This window comes from Bacillus rossius (assembly GCF_032445375.1).
Source record: "Bacillus rossius redtenbacheri isolate Brsri chromosome 4 unlocalized genomic scaffold, Brsri_v3 Brsri_v3_scf4_2, whole genome shotgun sequence".
NCBI lineage: Eukaryota > Metazoa > Arthropoda > Insecta > Phasmatodea > Bacillidae > Bacillus > Bacillus rossius.
In genome coordinates, this window is record NW_026962011.1 from 1,418,840 (window position 1) to 1,444,521 (window position 25,682).

At 36.8% G+C, this 25,682-nt stretch overlaps 1 protein-coding gene across 2 annotated transcripts in view; it reads left to right on the forward strand.

Annotated features, from left to right (window-relative positions):
• Positions 1–25,682, forward strand: part of LOC134542200 (uncharacterized) — a 1,033,251-nt gene that overhangs the window by 629,619 nt on the left and 377,950 nt on the right. The gene's annotated exons all lie outside the window — the stretch shown is intronic.

Here is a 25,682-nt window from a genome sequence, read left to right on the forward strand (position 1 = left end):
GCGCACCACGGTAGTTTTAACTCGAGTAAGGCGCGAGTCAGGTATAACAAGTTTTGTTCAGCTTATAAGGGTGACCTTCGCAACGGGATATAATAGATGTGTAGCGCTTGTGGTAACCGCATTCAGTCGTATTGTAATTTCGAGGAGTTTATGAAAACCGCCTGTGAATTTAGTTCATGGCCTTGCAAAGTTGTTGCCGTAAGATTTGAAAAAAAAAAATGATGAAAAAATTTAAACGCTGCGATTCATACATTATTTAGCTATTAGGTGCAGCTTTAACGAAGTTTCACCTTAGAAATGGGTCAGCCAAGAATATAATTATTTTCATTCTTGTAATAGCATTAGCAAAGTGAGCTGTCTTTAAAGTTTAAAAATCTTTGTATTTTACATTTTGAACGGAGCAACTATCGAAAGTTATTGATTCTGCTGAATACTTCATTCCAAACGGTCAGGAGGGAAAGGAAGATTTTTTTAAAATCTTGGTGCTTGTGCTACACAACCCTGTGCTGTTTGGCTCGGTTGAAACCCCGCATGATAAGGCGTATATGCTTCGGCCAGAGACGCAACAAGACTATTCCCAAACATAGACCCCCTTCCCAATTTAGAAAAAAAAAAAGGGCTAGGTTAAGAAAATAAAATTTAAAAAATTTACCTGTTTTCACAGTTTTGAGAGTAGCTCTATGTTATCGTCCCAGTTGCTACGTGTCGTCGCAGTGCAGGCATTATTTCGGTGGATTTCAAACGGAAACGGATCGTAGCTGTTTAAAAAATAACTACTGAAACTTTTCACGCTCTTGTGTTTGCTTTGGGAACTTAACTGCTTACGGAACACGTTTTTTTTCCAGCCCTTAACGTTATGAAAGAATTTGATCTAGTCATTTCACGTTCGTATTTTTGTCTTAAGTGTGCTTATTTTATTTATTTTTCGGCCCACCATTAGCATTGTAATGTAATTCAAACGTTCGATTCGTGGCGCTGTGAAACTGCTGAAAATATGAATGTCCCTATTAAGTAAGTCTTGCGCTATTGCATATAAACCAAAAAAAAATGTTTCTCGACTATAATCTATAAACATTAATTTTCTTTGCCTGATACTATTGGACACTGACCAAACACACACGAGGTAACGTTTGAATTTAATCATTATTTCTTTTACGTTTCTACTCTACTAATTTCATACAAAAATAATAAAATTAATTTTTGCCAATCTGAAAAGTTCATTTTAGTTTTAGAGGTTAGAGAAATTCTCTAACATCTTAGCTACCGTGCAAGTTTCTCAGATGTTTGAATAAGTTTGAATCTAAAATGGCTCGCAGAAAAAGCTTTGCACAATTTTCTGCCCAAAAGCAATCACGTTGTTTATCAAATTTCTTGTTTCAAGTGGAATAACATCCCGCAAGACTGCGTGTCCGCCTCATAGCGATTATGATTACTCCACACAAAAATTATTTCAGGTGTGTAATTTCCAGCGCGTCTTCTTGGCCTCCATCAAAGCAGAAGTAAAGTCCTCGAGATAAGAGACCAGCGCCATGTAAATTGTCTCACAATTCGGCAGTAATCAATAGTAGTTCAAGTGTTACCCGCTTACCACTACTGTCACTTGTGGAGAATCGCCGTGATGTTTGCTCACGAACAGTGACAACCAAATGACATGAAAAAAAAATATTCTTATTCGGTGTGTAACGGTAAAGTCAGTGTTGCGTAAATCCCGCTTGACGTTGGCAACGCCACGGTGCTGTAATGAAAATACAGTTCCCCTCCAACTTGACTGGTTTTACGCCGGACGTGCAGTAAAGCGCAGGCTCGACACGCTACCGCTGTCACCTTGTTCCGTACGCCAGCGCTGACGGATCGCGGAGGGAGGCTGGGATAACTACGGGTTACGCAACGAGCGTCCCAGTTACCGAGGCTCTTATAAGTATCGCTTAACGGCATAGGGCGAGCTGGCTTCGGGCCAAGGCACTCGGGGCTCGCCGTTGTTTTTTGTGCGCGCGCGCGTTTAGCGCATGCGCGCTGTAGAAAGCAAGGCCGCCGAGAGCAGCTATATAACACGCGTCCTTGACATTCTTCGCACGTACGCGGGGGTGCAGCGAGACCCTGCAAGCTCGGTCACAGGATCATGAAGCGGTCCTGCGGGGAAGCGGACGAGTTGAATGTTGATCGGTCAGTTGGTCGACAGAAAAGTAGATGAAACGAAAAAAAACAAAAAAAAACATTGGTCCGAGGCTGGAACGCGCGTTCAAAGTGAACCTTCACAGATAAGAAAAATATGAAAGTTTTTGGGCACTAAAATATTTTTAACACATGTAATAATGTGTTTAAAAATATACCTATTTTTTCTAGTGTCTGTCAATGTCCACATTAGAATCTTAGAGTGAATTAATGGGTTTATTATGGATGAAATGTGGCACATAACCCTATTGGAAATGTCTATACAAATTGTCACAATTCTCATGCTAACACCGGATCTCATCAGAGTTCAGAGTTTCGAAAGTATGCAAACGTATGAAAAAGTGTGCATAAAATTTAAAAAAGTATGAGAAAGTATGTAAACATTTACAAAAGCATTGGTAATGATACGAAATCATGCGCTGCTGCTTCCATTTGTAACCGGCTGTTAAGATGCTTCAATTCAAAACACACGTTAACACCGTTACCTACGCGCATCTGTTGTCCTGAGATTCTGGTGTTGCTCTACACCCTGTAAAAACGTTTCACTTTAAATATGTTTTCTTGACAATCTTCTGCACTTATCATGTTGCCACTAATTCGCTACTAGGAATTTTTTTATACTTAATTCCATTAATAATGGTGTGAACGGGAATTCTTTACAAACTGTATCTAGCAACATTGCGCGACTCAAAAGACAGTAAACTGAATAACATAAATGCTGCAGTAACTAAATATAAAACACATGTCAAAAATGAGTATGGAAAATTAAACCTCTGAAATATCAAGGAAGGACTTCTCAGGTGACCTAGGTTAGTATCGTACACCGTACTTTGACTTTTAAGGTATGCTTCAAGTTAACTATTAATATTATTGTTTCGTTGAAATGCCGGTGTTAATTCCTGGACAGTATGTAAACAAACACTAGTTACATATATATTTTCATATTTCCCATGTATAGTGTATGGAGAAATAAGCATTAATAAAGCGCTAATTATGAAACTGACGCGCTTATTAAGAATATTTGTTCTGAAATGAAATACAAGAAATTATATTTGAGTCTTAATATATATATATATATATAAATCCAGTGTCCTGATGTTTGTTTCCAGTGAACTCTTCACGAAGTCAACCGATTTCGATGAAAATTGGCATTTATGTGTAATTTTTTCCAACTTGAGAGATAGGATAGTTTTTATTTCGATTAATGGTCTTAATAATTTATAATTAATTATAAATAATAAATAACCGATCGCCATGGTTAAACAAAAAATCATAGATCATAAACATACAAACAGTAATTGTGTGACATTTCTCTATGTCCAACACACTGTTATATAGCGCTATCCAGTTTGCTTTAACTCGCAGACAATAAAGCTCCATGTGTTTAGCCCGGGAACGCCGGGTACTGCAGCTAGTATTTTCATATTTCCCATGTATAGTGTATGGATAAATAAGCATTAATAAAGGGCTAATTATGAAACTGACGCGCTTATTAAGAATATTTGTTCTGAAATGAAATACAAGAAATTATATTTGATCTTGTGAACTCAATAAGTGAGAATTCAAACATTCGAATTGTTGATGAAACATTTTTCAAAGCTACATGAGCTTTCATAAAAAATATTGTGTAGTAAAAAATATAAAATATTTCCTTTTTAGCTATGTGATTTCTCTCTTTCATATTCTATTTATATGATGTTCGGTGGCAAGAAATTGAATGCTATGTAACGAGTTTTAAAATAATTCACTAAATCTTGAAATGTTATAAAGTTATATTTTTATTAATGTGCACATTGGATGACCTATTTTTTTTTGGTGGGGGGGGGGGTGTTCTATAGTGTTTAAAATGCAGTGATGGTAAAATATTTACATATATTCGTTGACTATGCAGCGTTTGAACATATTAAAAAATGCATTTTTATAAGAAACGTTGAGGCAGCCTTCTGTAAACACGCTAAGCATATTAGCAGATCTCAAATATTAACTATGCCGCATTCCACAACTTTGCTGCTGCGTCTTATGGAAAGAAAAAAATATGCGTTTGTCGACGGAAAACTTCCTCCTAATGGGAATATTTACCGTCTCCTAAATCTGATGTGCCTTACTTGCGAGATACTGCGTCTGACATAGCCCTTCACTGTGTGATAAAACAGTGGTTTTTTTCGAACACCATTTTCAAAGGGAAAGAATGGGTTGTTTGTTTTTTGTACTTCACTTTTAAGTGCACAGTTTTTCCAAGCGTGGCTGCAAAAGCAAAGAGTACCCGTGTTACGCAGAATTTTAGGATGGTTGGTTTGCATATTCCAAAGATTCAACAAAGGGTTGACTAGATTTTTTTTTCTGTGAAAAATGTGCTTTCGGCTTACGGATTTACTGTTTCGTATATTACGCATGTTTTTTTTCTCTTCTCACTTCATTAATATTTTTCACTAGTCTGGATTGTAAAACTACTAAGGAAAACTATACTTACTAAAAACCCTGAAGCAAAATATAAAACTAAGTTCGGTAAATGAAAAGCTGAAATGGTTACGAGATATGGTTTGGCATCAACTTTGTTGTGGTTAATCTGCGCAGTGATTAAAAACTGTAAACTCATTATTGCTTATATTGTGTTAAAATATTTAAAACGCAATGCAGTAATACATTTAGATAATTAAAAATTATAAATTATGGTTTGATGCACTTTATAAATTTGTAATTGTCTTAAAGTGAGAAGAAATAGTTCCATTTTTAATTTCCGTGTTAATGTTTTGTTAGTACGTAGAGTCTCACTAATCCGGACTTGTCCGGACCGGACCCTGTCCGGATCACCGAAAGTCCGGATCATCCGTAATCAACTTTAAAATGTATCAAAAACAAGTTTTATAGGCTAAATAAAAAATCTTTATGCTTAAAAATCAACTGCGTTTTATTATAAGGTACATAAGAAACTATATACATATGTGATATGTATGTAACATATATAAAACAATAATATGTATTGTACATACCTACATGTAATTAAAAAGTATAAAACAATTAAAGTTTAAAAACAATTAATTTACTCGAAAAAGTCTGTAATATTCTTTTGTTTTAAAGAAGATTGCCGTCGTTTTGCCGTGCGATCTCGTAGGCGCCTCAACGTCAGTAGCTCAGCAGACGTTGTGTCGCTTTGCTTCTCAAAGTAACTCAGCAACCCCTCCAGCATTGTAGTCGCTTCGCCATGAGTTGGGCCAGCTGATTCCTCCGTACCTCCATCGTCATCTTCCGAACTGTCTATTTCAGTTGCTGTGTTTGCAATGCATGCCTCCACGATTTCATCTTCACTTAACATTTGATGACCAATACCGTTGTCATCGTTAATCCATTCTGATATGTCATTCTCCTCTATGTTGGCACAACCCTCCAACTGTTGAAAAACATGTACAAAATCAAAGCTAGTTGAAGTTGGTTGAGTTTCGTCTTGTCCCTGTTTTTCCTGTGAAATGCTTGGCCACCAATTTTCCCAGCTTTTTTGAAGAGTTGACGGCTTAATTTCTTCCCATGCTTCTGCGACCAAGTAAATGACAGTCTTCATTGTCACTTTCTTAATATGATCCATTAAGTTAGCTGACGGGTCTGCTTCTTGTTGCTCTAAAAGAAACATGATCATTTTTTTCCTATGTCGCCGTTTTATTGCTTCAATCACCCCTTGATCCATTGGTTGTATCAAAGCAGTCACGTTTGGTGGCAGAAATTTTACAAAAATTTCACCGTCTCGCAATTCTTCTTCACTCGAGTGGCATGGTGCATTATCAATTAACAACACAGCTTTTTCTGGGCGGTTTTCGTCTCTCAAAAACTTTTTTGTTTTAGGAACAAATGTTTCAAAAAACCAAGCTTTAAAAATTTTGCTGTCCATCCATGCTGATTTTTGTGAAGTGTACTGGGCTGGAAGAGCATTTCTATTAAGATTTTTAAGGGCCCTAGGCTAAGCCGATTTGCCTATAACCAATAGTGGAATTTTCAAGTTGCCAGAAGCATTACTACAAGGAAGCAAAGTTACTCTTTCTTTTTTTACCTTATGACCTTTGGCTACAGAATCCAATTTTGATGCTAATGTTTTTTTTGGAAGCATTTTGTAATTTAATCCCGTTTCATCAGCGTTAAACACTTGGCAAGGCTCTAAGTTTTCATCTTTAACAAACTTTTCAAATTTTACTTTAAAGTCTTTACTTGCACTATTGTCACCTGACAACATTTCACCACTTACACTAAGTTCACGAATACCGTGTCGATCTTTCCAACGAGATAACCATCCCACACTGGCAGTAAAAGCAGGGTCACCTTTTAATTTTTCATTGAGTTTGAGCGCGAACGCTTGTAATGTTACGCCCGACAGCGGAACGCCTTGTTCACGTTGTTGGCAAAACCAAATGTACAAAGCCTCGTCTAAAGTTTCATTTTTTGGTTTTTTTAACGTGCTTCTGTTACCCAGACTGTCCTTACTCACCATTTTAGCACAAAAATCTTCAATTTCTTTCCGATTTTTTTTCCAATCAGAAACAGTTTGTTTTCCCACTCCTAGATCTTGCGCGATTCTAGTTAATGATTCACCCGCATCAATACGAAATAAGGCTTGGAGTTTTTGCTCCATAGTTACAGTCACTTTCTTACGTTTAGTAGCCATTACGTTGCTCTTAATAAGTGTACACAATACAATGCTCGCACTGAATAAAATTAAACTGTCACAAACCCTTGTCACCAGCACGAGTAACCATCGACTGAAGGGAACAAAACAAAACAACTCGCAGGTATAGATAGAGTGAGTCACTTCTTGGAAAAGACGATGAGCGGAAAACTAGCGGTAATACTCCCGGCTACTGAGGGAAAGAGGACCCTCTCTTACAAATATATTTTCTTATTTTCCTTTGTCACAATATTCTTATTCATCATTTACGTATTTTTTATATCCGTCCGGATCAACCGGATGTCCGGACTAGCGGGGTCCGAATTAGCGAGACTCTACTATGTGAAAATGAATAGCACAGATGCTACGTAGGTATTTAAAATATGTACTTAGGGAATAAAACGTTGGTTCGCCAATAAACAGTTATTTTCCTGCCCTGCTCTGATGTAGTCGCTTATATCTTGCTACGTGCAACTATGAGTCTTTGATATGTGACCCTGTCAGTTTATTGGAGGGAACGGCCTATGACGAAGTTCATTGCAAAACGCGGCGGACTTTTCCGTAAGACGGTGAATCGGTATGTTCGAAATCATGGCGGCCAAATTTTGTGAACACAACTCATGTTCTTTTTTTTCACGTGGATGTATTGGACAGGAAGCGATATTACGCAGCAGATTTGGCGTGGTGACTAAAAAATTCTTATAGATACACGGTAGTGAGATTTCGTTATCCCCTGCAAATATCGCTTGCTTGCTTGTTTGCTTGCTTGCCTGCTTGAATCAATTCAACCGACATGTTCTCCCGTGCAGCGGAAGGAAATGCCGTGTGTACACTCGGCGCTTCTTCACTGTGGGGCACCGTGCACGTGATTGGTCGCTTCCTCTTGCCGCCAAACAAAGCTAAATATTGAATGTTTACCCCGCGCATGTGATTATGGACAAGAGGCAAAGCCGGCAGGACCTTTTTTGTACAGTCGGCACAAAATGTACGCGTGACTCGTCGGTCGAAAGTCTTGTGAAGGGAGCTTGTGACTCCGTATTATAATTTGGTAACAACGTAGACTATTAGATCTAGATTTTTGAAATGAATAAACATTTGTTCAAATGGAAAAAATTAAGAAATTAAACAAAACTTTTTTTTATTTTATAGTGTATTCTGAATTCATATGTTTCCAATTTTATTTCATACATGCTTTAAAATGTTTCCAACGTGCCAGTTTTTCACGATTGATATGCTGAAAATGAACTGTAGTTTACTACCCAATATTTGTAACGCTATATGCATAAACTTTAATTATATGTCTTACTAGAGGGATTGAGTGCACGATCACACAGTTTCTAGTATGGTTTCTTCAGATATCTTTAATCAGAGAACATATATTCCTTAATTGCTAGACTGAAGTCCGAGCGGACCACGTTATCTGGATATCATTGATGCTCATATTTTATTCCGATGCATGATATAATAAAATGTACACCATCACTTACAAAGATACAGACTTCCTTGCCACGATGAGGCTACAAACATCTCCACGCACCTCCAGTGACGCTGTATTTAATTATGCTATTAAAGCAGTCTATAGTTTTAAAGAGTTGAGAACAGGGGCCTTATCACCACATAATCACAAAAATAAAGTGTTTGCTCAGATTTGTGTATTTTATTTACTTATATATGTATTATGTTACACCGGCTGTCACATGATGACTATACAAATAGCATTTGTTCTTTTTTTTCGCTGAAAATACTTTTGATAAATGTTGAAATGTTTTTGCTACATTAAGAGTGAACGTCAAATGATATGTGAAATATTTTTACATCATATTTAGCATTTAAAAATATCTATTTCCTGATCTACAACTATATAAACTAAAAAACAAAACATTTTATGGCAAGTCGCATGACAAAATTATTTTAACTACATTGTTTGAAGTTATATTTCAATTATGACTCTATTTTATTAATTTCTATCAATCAAATTTGTTACAGACTTGTGTCGTAGTGTTGTTTTAAGGCTCAAACAATTAAAAACTCTTCTAGGTATTTCGATAATGACTATTTAATTAATTTGTTTAAATAAAAATTTGTTACAGACTTGTGTTGTAGTTTTTAATCAAATAATTAAAAACAATTAGTTGTAATTGAATGTATAGCTACTATTTTCATATATTTACGTGGTTGTTCAGTTAAGTTAATCGACTCCGCGCTCAAGTAACGATGACCTTGACCACTGGAGGCGGCCCTCTTAATGTGTTACTTCACGTTGATGAATGTAAATTGCTTCGAGCGGATTGCGCAACCTGGCTGCAAGACAACACAACATTACTCTTCAAGCACGGCCTGGCTGGACAAAGAACTGCCATACGTTCTGCCGCTACTTCCGCCTATCGCCTTCTCCCTCTGCTGCGCATGCGTGGTCGCGACTTAATCGCCTCACGGACGACACGCATCGGGACACGCTGGCTTTGCGATTCAATATTTCAAACCGGGAATGGAAAACTAACTCCACAAACGCATACAAATGCAAAAAGGTTTTGCCAGACATCGGTCAGGGAAAATAGGTAATCTATTTATGAGCGTTGCCATCTAAAGAAGTAAAAATTGCCAGTACTCCTGGGGAAGATTTAATAAAACCAGCATAATATTAAATGGAAGATTACGGATTTTATAGTCATATATTCGTACCCATTTTTGTGGGAAGCATGTCTATTAATAATCTAATTAATGAATAATAAATGACTGAAAGCAAGTAATGGTCTCCTAAACCATTTTATATTAAGTAGCAATTACTTTTGATGGAAAATTAGTTGATAAATAACATAAGTACGTCATACTTTAAGTGATGGATTATTGAACAGTTAAAAAAATATAATGTTATGTAGCATAACTATATTTGTTGTGTGCCCAAACGATATAAGTTCCACCCACAGATTTAAAAAAAAAAAATCCGTCCTCTGCTGTTTAAGGCTGAGTGAGGCTTCATCGCAATAAGCGACGATCGCTTGCCACAAGGATGGGAGGTGGCTGGAATATGTCCAGGTACCCGGCTGCCTTGGACTACCGAACGCCGCGGGAAAATGGAAATGCGGCAAGAAACCCGATGCAGCCATCCTTATCCCGAACTGCTGGTATGTTCCTACGAGATCGCCCTACGCGAATGCCGCATCTGTTCCTTATCTAACGCTATGTGCGATTGCTAGGGCGAAAAAATTCTAGACTAGCTGGGAGTTAAAACACCACAGCTTAGTATTTGTGTTTTGTTTGTTGTTCGAGTTGCTTTGTTATCATAAAATTACAGAAAAAAAATTAATAAAAAATTTAAAATTAAAAAATCACAAAAAATTCAAAAACTGATTCTGGCTTGGACTAGAACTCTATCTTTGCTCAACAATGAGAAGTTCACAAGCTAGCAGAATATGTTTTTAAATTTTTTGTAATTTTTTAATTTAAAATTTTTTATTAATTTTTTTCTGTAATTTTATGATAACAAAGAAAACTTGTGGCAGTTTTCTCCGTGTGCTTCCGATTATTCTTGTCAATATTATTATGGTTTTCTCCGTGTGCTCCTGATTATTCTTGTCAAATATTATGGTTGTTTTCTCTGTGTGCTCCCGATTATTCTTGACAATATTATGGTGGGTTTTCTCCGTGTGCTCCTGATTATGCTTGTCAAATATTATGGTTGGTTTCTCTGTGTGCTCCCGATTATTCTTGACAATATTATGGTGGTTTTCTCCGTGTACTCCTGAATATTCTTGACAATATTTTGATGGTTTTCTCCGTGTGCTCCCGATTATACTTGACAATATTTTGATGGTTTTCTGCAAGTGCTTCTGGTTACAGATAAGCAATTGATCTCTGCATGAAGGATTTTTTTACTTAATGAGTCATGTTAATTTATTTAAGGTTACATTTAATTAGTGAATTTCTGCTACTTAATCAACACTTGTAATATTTTTATCAGGAGGAAATTTAAAAAAAAATATCATTACTCAGTCAAATAATAATAATCTCTGATAAATCTAAGAAGCACTAACAGGAAGGACGAACTTCCTTCTCCTTGGAGTCTAGCGAAGCCATCCTTCTTTTGCGATCGTTAGTGAGCATCCCGCATCCCGCATAAAATAACTAAATATTATTTACCTGCAAGCAACATGTGGCGACATCTGTTGTTGAAAAGCAGAACTACATGCATCAAGTACCTTTGCATGAGATATATTAATTCTCGCTGATGAAATATGAAAAAAATTCTATTAAAGTAATGGATCTAATTTAAAACACTCAATTGGTATCTGGCATTAGTCTCAGTAACTAATATGAATTCTGATTTGGGATCTGACGCTGTATCGAAAGAACATAGGTGTAAGTTTTGCAGCAAAGAGTTTATCTTGAGAAAGAATAATAGACAACACGAGAAGAATGACTATGTTAAAAATCCACTACGCAATATGATAAGTTGTGCTTGATGTAGCAAGTCGTTTACGCGGAGAGAGAGCTTAAAAAGACATGGCAGAACTTGTAACGCCAAGCCTGCGTACAAGCTAGAGGACAACGATGAATCTACTAGACTAAGGAAGAGTGATCAGCATTACGACAATAATTTTCCTGGCTCTTCCGATCTCGACAAAGAACTTAAATTGAAGGAGGTTGATGATTTATGGAAGAATGAAGACAATGGAAGAATCCTTAACGTGAAAAGTGAGAATATATTCCAGCCGAATTCAAGTAGATCTTTCCTACTTTGTAAAAATGATGGACTCCTAAAAAGGAAGCATGAAGACGATGAAGACACGTCGACATCATCAACATCGAATTCTTACGGTAATCTGGGTGAAGACGATTCCTTCTACGGTGATTGTTACAGTGACTCTGAGGCTGTTGACAAAGCACCTAAAGCTGACAAGATCGAAGAATGTGGCGGTGTCCTTAGACCGAAACGATGGAAACGACGTGATATATTAAATAAATCTGATCACGCTTGTGATGATCACTGTCTCAAAAATGAAAGTTACCCTGAGGTTGGTGGTAAAACGGAAGACACCAGAGATCATAATATTTATTATAAATGTGCAAGGAAGATGGTGGTAGAAGAGAATGATTACACATCATGGATAGATCCAAACATATTGGTTGACCGGCTAAGACTTCTACATGGCTCGCTTTGTGCAGGAAACTATTCGTGCATCAAAGAAATATCTTTCATACTCAAGGAACTGAGGAAAGCTGGCTACATACAATAATGGCTTGTTTTACTTGCATTTGTATAATGTTAAGAAATAAAATAAATACTTTAAATTATAAAAATTTTATGTTTTTATTTTTGTATTCTGATTTCTAACTAAGACTTAGTTCTCGTAATTTGTGTTTCCTTTTTGCCTTTTGTTGATGGAGCTTCCAAATGTGCTTCCTCTTTTGATGGTGCTTCCAAATGTGCTGCCTTTATGTTGATGGTGCATCCAAGATGTGCTGTCTTTTTGATTATGGTGCTTCCAAATGTGCTACCTTTTTGTTGATGATGCTTCCAAAATGTGCTTCCTTTTTGATTATGGTGCTTCCAAATGTACTGCCTTTTTGTTGATGGTGCTTTCAATTGTGCTTCCTTTTTTGATGGTGCTTCCAAATGTACTGCCTTTTTGTTGATGGTGCTTCCAATTGTGCTGCCTTTTTGATTATGGTGCTTCCAAATGTGCTGCCTTTTTTTGTTGATGGTTCTTCCAAATGTGCTGCCTTTTTTGTTGATGGTGCTTCCAAACGTGCTTCCTTTTTGTTAATGGTTGTGCCTTTTTGATTGGATTCTTGGTCCTCTTGTAAGCGTAAAAAACATGGTCCTTTGGTTCAATTGAATATAATTAGCTGACGATGAGGAAGGTCGTGAGGTTCGGAAATAACTGGTCTATACATCTGACATTGATTATGACCCGGTCTCTCGGTCCGAAGACGCTTGGTCTATATGTATGTATGGCTTAGTACATGAACGGTTTAGAGGTTATTCAGATTATTGAAAAACTAGACTTTCATGTTGGGTTATCGGCAACGTATTTAATTCGTCGAACATTGTCGTACAGTGACTTGTGTTTTATTTTTGAAGAGAGAATGATTTATAAACTCCACAAAAGGTAATGGAAAAACAGAAAATTATATTTATTTAATATTTAGTTACACTTGTCACTGTTCAAGTATCGCATCAAGGGCAGGAATCCAGCGATTCAATATGTAAATTAATGAGTGATTTTTTTGATGAATTTTGGATTTTTCCCCGAATTTCTAGCTAAATAATTACACGATTTCAAGATGGCGCCCAAATTTCAAGATGGCGGGGGCACCTCGGTAATTAATGATTACTGCACTGTAGCAGGTTAGAATAAAATTATCCAGATGGAAATGTACTCTATAAGACGAGTACACACAATATGGTGTACTCCAGCAGTTTGTAGCTCCTGGTAGCATGTACTGAACATAAAATGTTGTATCCATGATGGTCGACAAGGACAAAGTCAAATTTCAAGGTCAAGGTCAAAGTTCAAGGTCAAGGTCGAAGTTCAATGCCAACATTTGAGGACAAGGGTATGGTGACCAGAAAATTATACTAACATGGTATCATCACACTCTAGCGGACGAAAACCAGATGGTGGTCTCCAGCGGATGAAGACAAGATGGCGGACATGACGTCATATCAGCTGACGATACATGTACCTTGGTATTGGTGGCAGTAGCTATATCAGTCTGTAGGTGGCTTCTGTGGAGGATATGTTGTTTTTTATTTTTTGCTCTTACTGGTTTCGAACCAAGGACCTTAGTCGATCTAATCAATCATTATATTTATTGCCAATTTATTTAATGAATTTTGAACTTTTTCCCGATTTTCTAACATAAAAATTACGGATTTCCAAGATGGCGTCTAAATTTCAAGATGGCGACCGTAACGATAAATGCAACATTAATAGGAGCCAATATGACAGTCGTAAAATAAAGTGTAATGATGACATAGTACTCAACCAAGATGGCGGGCATAACGAAACATGCAACATTTATATAATCCAAGATGACGACCATAACTATAAGTGCAACAGAGGTTTTTACAATTTTTTATTATTTAATTCGATTATTTAATTTTTTTAATGATTTTTAAAAAATGTCCCGATTTTCTAACATAAAAATTACAGATTTTCAAGATGGCGGGTGTAACGGAAATAGCAACGGTGTCGATATATACTTTGACATAAGTGGCGGGGGTCAGTCTGCTAGCAGCCACAGTGAGGGAAGAATTGGTCGTCATTTTTATTTTTATTTATTGCCCTCACCGGTTCGAACCGAGGACTCCGAGCTCCGTGTCGTAAAAGTTTGTTTTTTAAATATTTTTATTAAATTTTTATTAGTTGAATTTTATTATAAATTTTAATATTTTTTCATTAAAATCGGATAATAAATTTAAAGATGGCGGGCGTAACGGAAACTGCAACGGTGACGTCATTATCCATGATGACGTCAGAGGCTTATCAGAGGCTGTAGACATGGATGCTTATGCCTACATATAGACATTTTTAGCTGCTGGTATTTTTAAGGACTATAACGGGAAATTTTCCGTCATAACGGGAATTTTTTAGTCATTTTGAGTCATTTTTGAGGAATTTTTGAGTCCAAAATGGCCGCTGTGACGTCACAGAGGTCAGTCATTGACCCGGCACCAAGCACCACACCCTGAAGCCTGATCTCGGACCGGCCAAAACATACTACTGCATTGATCTTTCCAAAACATGTCTAATGTGCTTTGGTTTTTCGCAGCATTGCAGTAACTGTTATTGTGCGTGGCTAGATGTACTAAGATGTTTTATAGTGAAACTGAAATGCGACAGTTCATTGATAAAGGGTAGAGAACTTCTCGTTCTCAGCGCAAAATGGAGCGCTGTGGCAAATTTATGAAACATCTAACTCGCTTTCCGAAGGCTTACTGTTTGCCGTGCCATAATACAGGAGTTTTTTTTTTTTTTTTACAATTTTTAATAATTTAAAACTTAGGTACACTCCACATCACCATGTTCATTGGCATCACTTGTCTCGCGTATTTCTTACAGTTTCCCATATTGTTCCTATTACAATACTTGCTATTTACCAAACTCTCAGTTAATTGTAAAATTTAAGAATTGTGTTCAGAATAAAAAATTTACATAATTTTTACCGGCATGACATGATAAGAAGTTTGCAAATTTCTACAAGTGGGTAATGCATAAAACTAAACTTGTTTTATAAATGTTTAAATTCGTATTACCAAATATTTTTTAACAAATAAACAACATGCTAGGTGAGACTAAGTCACAGACGAGACTGTGATCTATCTCCCTTCAAGCTCGGAACTTATAACAGAGAACTCTGGAACTTTGTCTGTCCGAATATCACACTTAAAACCTTTTAAAATACATAAAACAGTAAAATATACATTTTTACATGTTATATGTATATTGTTTTTTTCTCGAAACTGCAAATCACGTTTAATTTTTTTTTTAAATTGTTTAGTTGTAAAATATGTATCTAAAAGCAAATTTTAGGGTATCGTTGTTCGAAGATAGTAAATACACATTTATGACGGCGAACAATACTTTACAGTAAAAACTTAACAAAAACATAGCCAACAACTGGAAATCATACGTATCATGCTTCTAAGGTAACTTGAGGGCGAAAAACATTTTTTTTTTCAAATCAACAAGTGTACCAAACGAAGTATGCTGTTTCTAGCATTTGTGAGACAGTACTTTTTTTCGAATTTTTTTCCAATTATAAGCAAACGTTGTCTTTACCCGACAGTAGGTACATTAAATATAAAAAATTTCCATAATACCCTGTAAAACCCTTATTGGTTGTTTTAACCACCCAGATCAATATGTATAATTTTTCTCACCTAATAATCGGACTAAATCACGTCCCAATACATTTTTAATGGATGTACATAATTTATTTTTATAAGTGACCATGGACTTAGCTATTATATTCGCCACTTACTTGTTAACCAGCTTTTAACATACTCGAATGGCTGTCCATAAATCTCCCCGAAAGTTCTACGAACCTACTTGTACTTCAGTTACCGGTCGTGGTTATTATTTATTACTTTTTTGTGGTTTTTTACGACTCAGTGCTCAAATGAACTTACTGAACACCATCTGCGTAACTCGAACCCATTATTTTATATTTTGCTAACGTGTTTTATTTGAATTGGTAACTGCTTATTTGCAATATTTTTAATGATGCGTTGTTTCAATTTTAGTACGTAATTTTCTTAATTGGATACTTAACATCCTTAACACACCAGTAATAACTATATAAACATGTGTAATAACTACTTACAGAGCATTATTTGTTTACGTCGACTGTAGCGTGTATTGCCTGAGACGTGAAGAAATTTTACACGATATAATTTTTCTTCTCATAACATTCAATTTTCTAATAAAAACCCCTCGAGTGACAGATGACATACGTACCTCAAAATTCGTTACCGTAACAAATGATGGACACTTAAAAAGGAAGCTTGTAGACTATGAAGAATCTTCAATGTCAACGATTTCGAATTCTAACAGTAATTCAGGTGAAGATGCTGACTTCTGCGATGATGGCGACAGTGACTTTGAAGCTGGTGACAAGACCAAATATTGTGATGAAGCACCTAATGCTGGCAAGATGGAAAATTGTGATAAAGCCCTGAGACAAAAAATGGAAACGGCGTGATAAAATTGATTATTCTGATCAAGCTCACGATTATCACTGGGATGATAAATATATTAAAATCATTTATAATAAACATGCAAAGAAGATGATAGCAGCTGAAGAGCTTGAGTACGCACCATGGAAAGATCCGAACATATTGGTCGATCGTCTGAGACTACTGATGGCATCGATTAGTGAAGGAAACTACTCACACCTCAATGAAGTAGCCTTCATACTCAAAGAACTGAGGGAAGCTTGCTACATAGAAAAATGATTTGTTTTACATACATGTGTATGAAATTGAAAAATAAATTATATCTTGGGTTAAAAGTGATTGTTTTATTTCTCGAAATCTGATTTCTAACCATACTGAGTTCTCATAATATAGCTCCCTTTTTGTGAATGTGCTTCCTTTTTTTAATGTGCTTACAAATGTACTTACTGTTTGTTGTACGTGCTTCCTTTTTTGTCGTATGTGTTTGCTAATATGCTTCCTTTTTCGATTTGGCTTTCTTTTTGGCGAATATGCTTTCAAATGTTCTACCTTTTCAATGATTGTGGATAGTTAAGTCTGTAGTCAGCACATGACTGGCTTCGTGGTTCGAAAACGCTTGGCCTATGCGCATGAATCCGTACATGACCTGTTTGAAAGATATTCCAAGAATAGAAAAATCAGACCTCTTGACTACTGACAGGATGTGTATGATTACCTACTCAAGGTGTCTAGCCAACAACTGGATATTCCTTGCCACCTATTGGCCACTGAATAGACGTGTCTAGCTACAAGTTGGACATGCATGGCCAAAAATTGGTGACCACTGAATGGAAATACCTGGTTAATTGACTGTCATGTAGAACTTGCTCTGACAACACATGCAAATGACTCGCTTTGCCATCTAAGAAGATGACAGATATCATGAAACACTAGTAATTTGTTTTGTTTGTACTTGTAGAATTTACATAATAAATTTTTATTTGTAATTTTTTCTTTCATTTCTTGATCTTATCACTTCAGTGTTAAATTAAAATAAATATTTTTTACCTAAAGTTATGTTTTTTTTTGCATTGAGCAAGGATTGAACCAATCTCTGTATGCGATCGAATCAGTCATTATTTAAGTAAATGATTTTTTGTTGATTTTTAAATTTTTTTTAAATTTCTAGCTTAATAAGTTTAGATTTCTAAGATGACGGCCAAGACAGTCGACAAGATGGCCGATGTCAAGGTAATATATAATTACTGCTATCTAGCAGGTTTGATCCCAGTATTTGTTATAAATATTATCAAAATTTACTTAAATAATTTTTATTATAAATTTTTAAAAATTTTCCCGATTTACTATTATAAAAATTACTGATTTTCAAGATGGCGAACTACACAAAAAGTTAAACATTAAAGAGTAGGGAATTCGATTCCGAGATGGCGGAATGTTCTAGAATTCAAAATGGTGTAAAACAATTTGGCGGAATCCAAGATGGCGGATACAAAATAGCTTTCGGGGTCAAGGTCAAATATCAAGGTCATCCAAGATGGCCGCCATGACGTAAAAATCTAATATGGCGAACGTGACGTCAGAGGTTGGTCGGCTCCTCGGCTCCTCACCCAGAACCCAGTAGCGGGAGCCCCTAATTTATACTACTTGAGTTAATTTCTTTTTTTGAAAAGTCTGTAAATGTATTGTAATTTCTAACAGTGTGGGAATCTAGACATCTAAGTAAAGAGGGGTGAAGGTTTTTACATACTGTCTGAACAGTTGGCAGCAGCTGTTCAGTTGTTCAGGTACTCGTTTGGATTGAAGTTAGTTCGCAAGATTTGTTGTGGTTGATTACTTTGTTCGCGAGACACTCGACTGGCGCGCGGGCCGCGTCTGAACGGCGCCCCGTAGCGACGGCCTTGGAGCGACGGCTCCGGCCTTGAACCCTCCACGCCGCGGTCGGGATGCAGCGCGCTGGGAAATATCGACCATCGGCGTCTGTTCTCTGGGGCGGACTTTTCCACCTGCGTCCGTCCGCATAAACATGCCACGGGAAAGACGTTAAAAACACGGCCACGCCATGCCTTTAGCCGCACATGGAAACTGCTCCGTTGTGTTGGGATTCTGGTTCTCGACGACGTGTTGACTCGGCGAACCTAAATACGGACCAAGTTTAAATTGCAAGTGTCAAAAAAACAGCCAGTCTCGGGGTTCGTATATCAACACTTTTTTATACGCGGAGGCCTACCGACATTGAATAATGCCTACTGATAAGTTGTTGGCACATAAACGTATTACTGGGCAGCTGCATCTTATCTTGCATTCGTATTTATTTCGCTGCTGCTTCCAGAACCTAATAATTAGCCTGTTAAGGCAGTGTTTGCAGCCAAGATTTAACGCTCTCCATTTAGCTGCAGTAACGTGTTTAACGTTACTCCCAATAGACACATTTTATCAGTAAAGCAAAATCAGAATTTTTTTATATCATTCAACAAAGCAATGCATAAAGGTGGTTATTGGCAATCCCTTAAAAAAAATTTCGTGTATAAATCATACTTAGAATAAAACTGTAAATTACTCCAAGCAAAGAAAAATTACACTTTACTAACTTATTTTCATACTTAATACTTTCAAAAATGCAGCAAATTGCTTTACAGAGTGTGTGTGTGTATATATATATATATATATATTCGTTTGGGTTTAGCTTAAAACCTACGGCTTCAATCCCAAATTATGTGAAGAGTGAAGTTCAGGAGACCTGAGGCGATAGAAGCGCTGCTGCTACGTGGGTTTTTATTGCTAGTTCCTAATTTTTATGATAAAATATTTAATATATATTTATATCAAAATATTAATTAATTTTTTTTTACAAATAGCAGATACTTGCAATTCAGCTGAAATATGTCGGCCGAATTTGCATCGAAACACATCATGCAATGCATTCGCGGTGAAACATAAGGTTGTGCGAGCTGTCGTTAACGCGAACTCGTGCTCTTCCCGCGGCGAACTCCAGAGTAGCAGGCTCGCCGAGTTGCCGCCGCGGGCTGCGGGCCGGTGTACCGCGGTCCGCGAAGCCGCGCAGGTTTCCATACGGGGGTGACCCCCGGCGCCAGTGACTCAGGCTGACTCACCGGCTCTCCAGCCTCCTCCGTGTCACGGCGCGCGGTTATTTCCGGTGGCTTACCTGCCGCGGTCCTGTTGGTGGGCCTCAAGGCCAGATCACGACTGACTGCTCGATGGGGCCCCGCCCTGTGTTGGTGTTAGTGCGACGCTCGCCGGTGCTTCTAGCGCGGGTGTCTCTTCAAAGACTTCTCGTCATTCATATCTGAGCGCGGTAATCATAACATTACGTGGTGTAGAAATGTTGTTAAAGGTGTAATGCAAGGCCCTAGGGTGCTTTTAAGAATATGCACCGAATGTTTAATGCCTAAAAAAAAATATTCTGAAAACACGCGTTTTAGCAATTTTCACTCTCTTGTAAATACAGTTTTAAAACGAATACGGAAAAAGAACTAACTCGCCTGGTTTCAGCGTATTCCAAAATGTTTTTCGCAGACAGACATCTATCTAAAACAGTTTTAAAAATCGCGTGGTATTTTTTTGTGCAGATCTGCGCACGGTATGTGTGCCCAGGTAGGCGGGGCCCGTAAGAATAAACAGTAAGAATTACCCTTGTCCCTAAAACATGTGTGCGTATATGAATGCAATGGTTTATTATTGTCGGGTAAAGATAACACTAATTAATTATTTAGTATTACGTATAGAAGGTAAAGGTGGGCTTACCGTCGCACGGTTGTACACAAAGGACTAAGAGAGTTTCATTGGGCTCAAGGTCAAGATGGTTTGAGCTCGAAACGTGCACAATAACCTCGGTTAGGCGGAGTCTCGCGCGAAAATTCTCAATATTTTTTCTGTAAACTAAATAAATTGTGTCTGTAATAATTGAATTTTACAGTTGTAACAATATTTGAAGTTTTTGCATCTTAGAAAATGAAACTCTTTAAAAGTCTTTAGTTTCTTGAAGTCTCTTAAAAAAATTTCGGCCCTCACAATATTTATTTCTCTTAAATATTGCAATTTTTTTTTCCATCAAAAACTCGTCTGAACAAAAATTAATAATACTCAAACAAAATATGCGTTAATTGGCAGACTTGTCTGAAATCGATATTTTTTACATTAATTATATGATTTGACTTTTACTATCGAGTATTTAAATGTACCTTTGACACCAGAACCATCTATGTGTAAAGCATTTTCTTTTTTTTTCTTTTTTGTTCTTACTTGTGACATCATATGGCTTTACCATATCACGTGTTTTCCGAGGCCAAATTATAATACAGAGCGCATAAATTATCAGCTAGTCGTAAATTGACATTGCTACGAGGAGAACCTGAAATGGAAAGTTCGTGTTCCGTAGAGTGATCCCAGTACGATGGAACACTTGTAGAGATACAGTCATGTTGCACTGACGCCACGAAGTTTTTTTTTTTTTTTTTTTTTTTCAAATTAGCGACAGTTATCAGCAAGACTTGAGTGGCATGTTCAGATCTTTGCCTCTTGCCGTCATCTGGCGCACGTGCACTTAGAAATCAACATTGCAGCATGGTCGTGCGTTCTGCATCATTTCAGCGCCTATTGACAGAGAATGAGTGGTGGGGACAGTGGCGTGATCAGTATTTGTGTTCGGAGGGAGTCCACGTTTCGTTTGGGGACGTATGTATATTCTACACTGCATGAATAAAAGGATGCACGTGTATGTATGCATATATATATATATATATATATATATACATATATATATACATACACGTTCATACGTACTCACACCACAAAAAGGTTCACACACATGCACAAACAAAAATATGTCTTATCACTATCAAATATTGTAGTAAATATCCATCTTGATAATCATAAAAAACTTCATAACACGTGATTTTTTGAAAATATACATGTAACAAATTTATGCAATAATTTTTTTATAACCTACCTCCTCTGGATACGCCTCTGGGCTGAGATCTCAACCCTATTGGTGAGCGAGCACTATCTTCTTCTGTAACGTATCTCTAGAGTTCTTTTTTATATCGCATTTGTTATCCCGTGCAAGAATATGCAGTAGTAATGGGAAATAAAGGTAATTTCATTCGATTGAATTCCAAAATAGTTAAATTATTATTTTTTCTAAAATAGTAAACCATTGTCTCTTTTCCCTCCCTCTGCATAGTTATGAATGTGCGTCATTAATTTTAACCCTTGTTCCTATGAATTTTCCTAAACTTATTTATAAATTTAAACTTTTGTAATCACATAATAAATATGTTTATTCATACAATGTGGTACATAGTGCCTGATTATTAAACTTACACACAGTTGCAATGACATCTCTCAATTCCATTATGACCAATACTTTTTTTAACACTATTAGCCTACCTGTGTAATTTTCTTTATGTATTTTTTTTGCAACTGCAGAATTTCTCTTGCATATTCTTACTGAATTTTTCACAGAATGATACTGAGGGAACTGTTTAGTAAAGCGTCATATCTGTGCAATATGCGGATTGGAAGACATGCGAGTCGCATCAGGATGGCGCAAAAAATTGTCGGGTATTTACTTCGTAATCGCAGCGTCTACGAGTGACGCCTAGCAAACACTTGAAATCTCCAATGCATGATGGACTGAAAAATAACATTCATATGAAGGTGTCAGTGAGATGAATGTTCTTTTTAAATGGTGGAAGCCAACATAATAAACACTAATAACCATGATTACGAGTGTTTTATATTTTAGTCAGAAACAATCACACCGTTGACTACACGCACCATGTCTGGGCACACACGCGGTGTGCAGAGCTTCAGGGAAAAAAACACGCCGTATTAAAAAGTTCTCAAGAAATCCGAATCGTGTATGTTTAGGAAAATCATTTAAGAATTATGCTGAGTAGTTCGGTTTTCGGATTGATAATGCCTTAAATAGGTGTTTACAGAATAATATTTAGGCATGATAAACCTTCTACAAATTATTAAAATAACTCAAAGAGACTTGCATTACACGCAATATCTTCATTTCTCCGCCATATAATGTTATGTTTACAACTCAAATTTCATAGTTGTCCAATGCGCGACGGGAAAACTGGGTAATAGTTCAGAGCCTTACGCTTAGAGGCGATACCGTGCTGGGAGCACCAGCGAGCGTCGCACCTATCATCCCGTCTCACTAATACAAATACAACCCTGACTATGATGGTCTCTCAGTTATATATATATGACCACTCAGCTTAGTAAATTATAAATAAAACAGCCTTTGTGGCGGGAAGTGTTGTGCATGGTGGGATCGGTTAAGTCGGTGGGAAGAAATTCAAGACTCTCTTCCGAACAACTTCAGTGTTCCAGTCGACCTTCGCGCCCTCGGGCACAGGTCGGCATTCCACCCCCACCCCCTTCCTCCCTTCCCCGACACGGGCCGCGATCCGCGCCCGGAGGGACCACAGCGTCCCAGAATCCTCTTCCGCCGAGTGCGCACACCTCCTAAACAACATTTATAGTTCTTTGCCTTCTCTCATGCAAATTTGCAAATGTAATTTTTTTTTTTAAAAAGGAACATCAATATTCATGTTAAAATATTAGAGATATTTGTAAATTGGTAAATTTTCATCGAAACAACTCTATCATTACAAAATAGTATTCGCGGTGATACTGGTTTCGGATTCTTACCCCCGCATTTGTGATTTATTGTGTTGTCTCAGTATTTCCAATAGTTAAAGACTATATTTAGCCGTTCCTGGAATAACTTTCCAGTATGAACTGCGCACACTAGAAAGCAAAATGAAACAAAATAAAGTGCCAATTTTCGTAAGAAATACTCAGTATCATCTCGAAAAACGTATTTCGTATACGCGAAAATAACCATAGCCAAGTATTGTACAAATTTTGAATGATTTTCCTGTAGTGATTCAAACTATTTCTTGGCAAATGGTTTCTAAAGGAATATTTTGTAAAAGTACAGAATTTTATTTTTTTTCTGTGGTGTTGATGAAGTGTCTCGCTTGAATCCTCTTTTAGAGCGCTGTTGGGATCGACGTAAATGTCCTATGCTTCATCGGTAGTCACTACGAAAATAGTGGATGTTTATCAACGTTTAACGTTTGGCCAAATAAATGTTTTCATCAATCGTCCTAACTTAAAACCAATCTAACTAAAGTGAATACGTAATACTGAAGGTATCACAGTTTTATTTTTCCAGTGATGTGGCGTACCTATATTGATTAGCAATTTGAAGGGGAAAAACTAGTAAAAAATGCGATTGTTACTTTAGATTAAATTTTTGTATGCATTTGCATAGTATAATAGAATTAAAAATATTTTGTGATATTGATTTAAATAACAAAATGTATAACATAATGCAGTTATGAGCAAATTAAAAATATATGCATATTGTAATTGCAAAATTGTAATAATTGCAAAAATTAAGAATTAAAAATCCATAACTTTGTAATATAATAATTAATATTATCTATGTATTTGTTGATGTGGTGTTCGTTACTGTTAGTTATGATTGAAAACCTATTATTGCTAAATATATTATGTATTATACTGGTTTTAAAGAATAACGTAGTCAGAATAACGAGAGTTGTGTTAGAAAACCACGGATAAATAATTATATTAAAAAATCACGCTTTAATTGTTGTATGAACTAAAAATTTTAAACAAATATATTCATTAAATTTAAGTAATTTGTTCAACAGCGACAGAATTTACTACAACTCCGTATAACGAAAATTTTTAATACATAAGCTTAAACTAATAATCAAGTAATAAACAAAACAATTAATTTTAATGAAAAAAAAAGCGTGGGGTGCTCTCTTCTTTCATTTTAATAATGACCTTGTCCTAAAGAATAGACATTAGTGGTAGATAATTAAATTTAAGACAACTGATATCAAGCAACAGGTGAAGGAATAGGCACTGAATCTAAATCCACTGCGAACTCATTTTTTTTTAATACAAAATAGGAAGAAATCATTATAAATAAATATCGCCACAATTTTTATTAGCCGTCAAATTATCACAACCCGTGTGAACCTTATTACACGCCTCTTTCTCTCTCATATATATACATACATATACATATATATGTGTATATATATATGTGTATATATATGAACCAGCATATATACATATGTATATACACATATACATATATATGTTCATACACACACACACACACACACACACATATATATATATATATATATATATATATATATATATATATATATATATATGAACCAACAGGTGCACCCCAGGAAGGGTAGGACTGGTTAGCCACTGCTGAATCAACTAAGTACTTTTTTTTTTTGCTTTGCATCGCTCTGATGCTCATCATGGTCCGAAACTATTTTATCTAACGCCGTGCATTAAACGTTCTAGTCATACCTAAACATGTCTTTTCAAGAATCCATTTTATGTGTGAAACCTGGTTGGTTCCACATTTGGAAACTCTGGGTCGCCAGGGACGTGTTTGTTTTCACTGAGATGTTCTCCGGGGACGTTGACGCGAGATAACGTCACCTTCTTGATTCGTCGTGACCTGTCCAGGTAGCTCAAAGAAGGGAGAGTGAGAGAGATAGAGTTAGAAGGGGGGATGGAAGGATAGAAGACAACAAACTCTTGCTAAAGACCGGGTATCAGAGCGCGCATAACTTCATCCCGCCCGACTTATTTATGCCAGATGACAGATACCATCTGGTTTTGAGGCAACAGAGACGTCCGCCCGAAGTTGTGGCAACTGGTTCCGGGAGGCAAATGAGAACATCTAGGATGTTGTTGGTTCGAAGAGAAACTGGACGATGGTTTGTTTCTTTGTTCCCCCCTTTTTCTACCAGCAATTGCCCTCCAGGTGGGTTTCGTTTTGTGAAGAGGAGGTGGGGGAATTACACCCGTTAGTTTTCTCCCTCCATCTTCGACGGACGTGTGGGCGACCATTGTCGGGGCAGCTCCATTGCACAATGCTGTCTCTGTTCCCGTAATCTGCACTTTATCGCACACCTTCCCCACCACCTCCGCCATCTTTTCTTTTTTTTCTTGCAGCCGTTGGCTAGGTTTGCAAGGGGCGACAAGTGACAGGTACAAAAGAGCATTTTTTTTTTTTTAACTCTTCCCCTCCCACGTGCCTTTCCCAGCCTTAATATAGTGGCCGTATCT